The sequence below is a fragment of the Colobus angolensis genome, unplaced genomic scaffold, assembly GCF_000951035.1.
Source record: "Colobus angolensis palliatus isolate OR3802 unplaced genomic scaffold, Cang.pa_1.0 Scaffold361, whole genome shotgun sequence".
Classification (NCBI taxonomy): Eukaryota; Metazoa; Chordata; class Mammalia; order Primates; family Cercopithecidae; genus Colobus; species Colobus angolensis.
In genome coordinates, this window is record NW_012116944.1 from 590,290 (window position 1) to 596,178 (window position 5,889).

Genomic DNA, 5,889 nt, shown 5'->3' on the forward strand with positions numbered 1-5,889 from the left:
AGAATTATCACATATGAAAAGTATATGTGGGGGACTTGGGGGAAGCAGTAGTTGGACAAGAAACCCGGGCACTTTTGTTTTCTTCCCCCTGGTTCTAGGTTTGGATCAGAGGGGGCACCTGCCTTGTTCCATGGATTCATTGCTTCCTTGTTTTTCAGCCAAAGGCTTTGTCTTTGCAGCCTTCTTTATACCGGTTGCTTCTGAGAGTCCTTCAAAGTAGATCACTATGTTTTCTGTCTAGAAAAAGGGGACCCTGAAGCCCAGAAAGGCCAATGCCCTGCTTGGTTCTCTTGAGCAGGGCTGAAACCTGACACTCCAATCCTTCTTCAAGACCATAGACTAATATAGCTTTCTGCTTTGGTTATGTATGTTCAATTCTTGAACATGTGCACCAGGCTTCCAAATACAATGCATAAGGGAGGCATGACAGTGAATTGGAAGGAGGCAGATGTGGGCTTCTTGTTGAGCCCTGGCTTGGACCATGTACAAGCTATGTGATCCTAAGAAAGTACTCAACCACTCTGAGCCTCAGTTTGCTCATTTGTAAAATGAGAATCATAGTCTCTTTTACAATGTGGTGGGGTTTACTCAATGTATATAAGTAGCCAAGTATAGTGACAGTGACTGTTACTTTAACACACTTATAAATTCCTTCTTTGAGTTTTTCCTGAATCTCCCTAATTATCTCTCATTTGTTTCCAATATAAATCCAGAGCCTCCAAATGTGGTTTTTGATGGGAAACATGAATTTAAACTGTAGAGGCAATATTCGATTTTTACTACTTTTAATAACTTCATTTTTAGAATAGTATAAACCATGCAAATGCTGAGGACAGGTGGATTGGAGGATGGTATATTGTTAGCAATCAAGATATTAAGTCTACAGCTAAGATCAACGATGATGAGAAACCTCCCAAAACAACTTCAAAATATAAACTATTATTTCCATAAACGTATCTGTTCTATTATAATCGGCATTCTAACATTTTTCTTTTGCTCTGTCTTTCTGTGTTTCCAAAGGACTGGTTTCCACCCGTGCCACATTAGATTCTGTGTGTCTGGATACAACCGAAAGAAGGGTCATCTCAATACCTGCTTTCCAAAGTGTTGTCCTGTAACTCAGGAGATATGATTGGATTTTTGTTTTCCTCTACAAACTTTAATTGTGCAAATATGTATTTAATTCCTAGCATGTGCAAGACACCATATGCTAACCAAAAATGGGGTCTAGAAAACTCAGAATGGGCTTATTAATGGTTCAGTCCTCCTCCTTAGGTATCCCCCCCCTTTTTTTTTTTTTTTTGAGACAGAGTCTTACTTTGTCACCCAGGCTGGAGTGCAGTGACTTGATATCACCTCACTGCAACCTCCACCTCCTAGGCTCCAAGTGATCCTTCCACCTCAGCCTCTCGAGTACCTGGGACTACAGGTGTGCACCAACATGCCAAGCTAATTTTTGTATATATATATTTTTAGTAGAGACAGGGTTTTGCCATGTTGCCCAGCATGGTCTCAAACTCCTGGGCCTCCCAAAGTGCTGGAATTATAGGCATGAGCCATCACCCCTGGCCAAGTATCACCTTCTAAGTAATGACTTTGTGAAGCATAGAAGAGCAACACCTTTTAAAGTCACACCTCATCTGTCCTATGGGAAAAAAATATGCTATTAAGCACTTACTTTGTCCAAGCTCTGTGGAAAATGCTGGAGATATCATTTCTACTCTAAAGGTGGTTATAGTCTGTCATTTAAACTTGAAATTCTATTCTCCAGCCTAGCCATTTATTTTCAGCTAAACTTGACTCCAAAGAACAATCAGCTTGTCTCAGAAATCAAATCTGCACCTAAAAACATAAAAACATTGCCACCAGTGAATTTACACCAAGGAGTGTGTGTTGTAGGCCAACTAGGCAGTTTAAAAGGTTCTGCCAAATGCTTTTGAGTACTCAAAAAAGTCCAGAGATTTCCCCACTCCCCTCCATTCACCAATTCCAAATGGGAATGACACTTGTTTGGATATCTGAGTTCTGCAGGTCAAAAAACACAAACAAGTCCCCCTTAGTCCCATTTCTGCATCCTCGCACCACTCAAAGGACAAGTGTCTGCTGGCACTGCTGTGTTGGGGCTCTGTGGAAACCTTACACAGCTGATACCCAGCCAGGGCTCCAGGCCTTTCATCTGGCTTTGTAAAAGTGCATCACAACTGTGATTCATGGAAAGGGCTAGAAAACTTGGCAGGGAGATGGTTGATAACATTTTGATTATTTCAATTCCAGAATATTTCGTAATGTTCAGTGTCCAAAACTGAGTAAATTCATGTCATCTCAGGGGCAATGTATGATCTGTTTAGGGCAAGAATATGGCAGTTAGAAACTGTAGCCTTCAGGAATCCTGATAGTGGATGATTAAGAAGTCATATTTGTTCATATGTAGAAAAATTGTTCTTTTTAGGGCCAGAACATTTACTTCAAACATTTGACGCATGGCCATCAACAGCTTGGGAAAGCCAAAACTGAACAGATGTTGACCTAAAAAGAAAGCAAGTGGGCCGGACGTGATGGCTCATGTCTGTAATCCCAGCACTTTGGGAGGCCAAGGCGGATGGAACACCTGAGGTCAGGAGTTCAAGCCCAGCCTGTCCAACATGGTGAAACCCTGTCTCTACTAAAAATACAAAAATTAGCTGGTGTGTTGGTGGGCACCTGTAATCCCAGCTACTCAGAGGCTGAGGCAGGAGAATTACTTGAACCCGGGAGGTGAAGGTTGCAGTGAGCCAAGATTGCACCATTGCACTCCAGTCTGGGCAACAAGAGCAAAATTCCGTCTCAAAAAAAAAAAAGAGAGAGAGAGAGAGCAAGAGGGGTGCCATTGAAGAGAAGAGAAGAGAAACACAGTGGCTCCTGACAGATCTGTAACCTACTTTCCCACTGGGGGCGGGTGGATGATCAGATGGACCCTCACGAGTGCTGCCACGCGAGCCAACACCCCACTGCTCCTGTGTCTGTGTGTCTGCCTCAGCTTCTCTGGGCTTTCCATCTCTTAAAGGCTATTTGTTTCCTCTCATCTAACTGAGCCACTCCATCCCTCTTCATGGTTGGGCTGCAAGGAAGTGGCCATTTTTCTGAATCTGCTGCTTCATTTAACTAGGCACTATTTATTGAGTGTCAGGCAGCATGATGGGCTCTTGGCTTACTTTTTTTGTTTGCTTGTTTTGTTTTTTTGATACCCAGGCTGGAGTTCAGTGGCATGATCTCGGCTCACTGCAACCTCTGCCTCCCAGGTTCAAGCGATTCTTGTGCCTCAGCCTCCCAAGTAGCTGGGACTACAGGCACGCACCACTATGCTGGGCTAATTTTTGCATTTTTGGTAGAGACAGGGTTTTGCCATGTTGACCAGGCTGTTCTTGAACTCCTGACCTCAGGTAATCTGCCCGCCTTGGCCTCCCAAAGTGCTGGGATTACAGGTGTGAGCCACCATGCCTGGCTTCTTGGCTCAATGCTGTATTGCAGTGGCTAAGGCCGTGGGCATTGGAACCAAACAAATCTCCATAAAAATCCTTGGTCACTTCTTACTACGTGTGTAATGTCGGACAGCTATCTTAACCTCTCTGGGTTTCCATCTTTTCGAGTAAGAAAATAGTGGTAGGAATGTTCCACCTCATAAAGCTTTATGAGATTAAAATCAAAGTGTGTGTAGAAGGCTCTGAGCTTCAGTCATGAATAAAGTCCTTTCAACCCCCCACAAGACAGATATTACTCTCTCTGTTCTCCAGATGAGGTAGCATCTGAGGTTAGGTGCTTTGTCCAAGGCTGCAGAGTTAATACTGGTGAGAGCCAGGATCTCAAACTGGTTCCATCCGGTTCAGATCCTGTACTGTCTCCTCACTCCACCTTGCTGACCGATCATCTGTAACAAACATGTTTCTGTGTTCAGTCGAAGTCCACTTTGTCAAATTCTTTGCCTTGTGGCCCTGATCTGCCGCATTTTCCACTTTTCACTTGTGATTTACTTTGCTCTGGACTCTGGTTATACATGGGCTGGAATCAAAGATGTTGGAGGGTGATGAAGGCAGACTCTTCTCACGTAGCTGACTCTGGTGAAACGCAGAATCCAGTCTATCATAAATATCAGAAAATTTCTGAGGCAATTGTGGCACTAGCTTTGGAAAAAGTCACTGTGTGACCTCAGACAAGTCTCTGCACTTCTTTGGGCCTCGTTTGTCAGATGAGAAGTTTACAAAAGCTCCAATATCTTCTCTATACCAACATTTCATTAGTACTTCCCATCTTTCCCCATTGTTGTTTTTCTTAGCTGGAAAGAGAATAATTGCCTTGAAATCATGTGTTAATCAAGAAACAAGGTGCAAGAATAATGCCTACCATCATTTAAACATAGTCATATGCATTATTTTATTCCAGTACAAGCTTTCTATGGTACAAGGCTCATGTCATTGATAAGTTAATTTCTCAGATATGTGTTAAATTTCCTTTCTCATATAATTCAACTTTGGGCAGAATTGAAGGGGACCTTAATGAGCTCAGAAAATGCAGCTTGAACTCAAATTTTAGAAGCTTACAGAACACAAAAAATTCATTGACCATTGCATACGCCCAAATTTTCCCAAATTACTCGAATTTGAGTTTAGTGAGGGCAAACCTCCAGTATGCTGCAGAAATGGTGGCCATCCCAACAGATCATCCCATTCTAAAACCCTCTAGATTTTGTGCCAAGTTTTTCTTGCCTTCCAGCAACTTGACTTGCTTCCCTAATTACAAGCAAAAAACAAACAAACAAACAAAAAACAAAAGAAAAGGAAAAGCATTAGTAAGACATAGTTCCCATATGATTTCTCAAGTTCCTAAAAGACAGTTGTCTTGAACATATACTTTGTGGGAAAGGGAGATGTTTTCCACAGGGAGACAAGTTGCAAGCACCCAACTTTGGGATTTTATTTTTAAAATTATTTGCTGGGAAAAGTAGACTTATTATGTATGTTTTTCTTATTGTAATTGTCATTTGGACAAAGTGAACTTTCGTTCTTCCCAGAAAGCTTCTGCTTTAAGTATAGTCAAGTCAGTATTTGTTGAGAACTAATTAGTGTCGGAGACTGTGAGGCCCTGGAATCTAGGATGAATAAGGCCATCCCCTACCTTCTAGGAAAGCATCACTGACTATGGGGGTATTGCATGTAAACAACCATGATACAGTGTGGTCACTGGCAACATGTTGTGGACAAGTGGGAAATACATTCTGACTAAGGAAGTCAGATTGGGTAACAGAGGAGGTGACACTGAATCTCAAAGGATGAATAGGAGTTTAACAGTTTTGCCTATTTAGGTGCTTAAAGAGAACTTGAGAAGAATGATTCATTCAAGAGCTACTATGTAACAGTAATATGCTAGACTGTAATTAATAGTAGACACTATCACTTACTAAATGTTTACTTTCTAGGCACCAGTGTTATCTCATTGAATTCTCAGGCTACCCCAAGAAGCAGGTACCATTATCCCCACTTTGTGGAAGTGCCAACTTTAATGTAACTTGCTTAAGGTGTCATGCACAGTGGCAGACCTGAGATTCAAACTCTGTCAGTCTGATTCTAGACCCATCTCTCAAACACCACGTCTTGGCAGCATTCTTATTATTTCTCAGCTCGGTTAATGTTAAGGAGATCAAGGGGAGAAACTTGTTAGCCGTAAGGTAACAAGCAGTTAAAAACAAATAACAATAAATATGAATAAAGTAGATAGTAAAAGATAACAAAAATAAATAATAAAAATTGTACTTTTGGCCGGGCGCAGTGGCTCACGCCTGTAATCCCAGCACTTTGGGAGGCCGAGGCGGACAGATCACCTAAGGCTAGGAGTTCAAGACCAGCCTGGCCAACATGG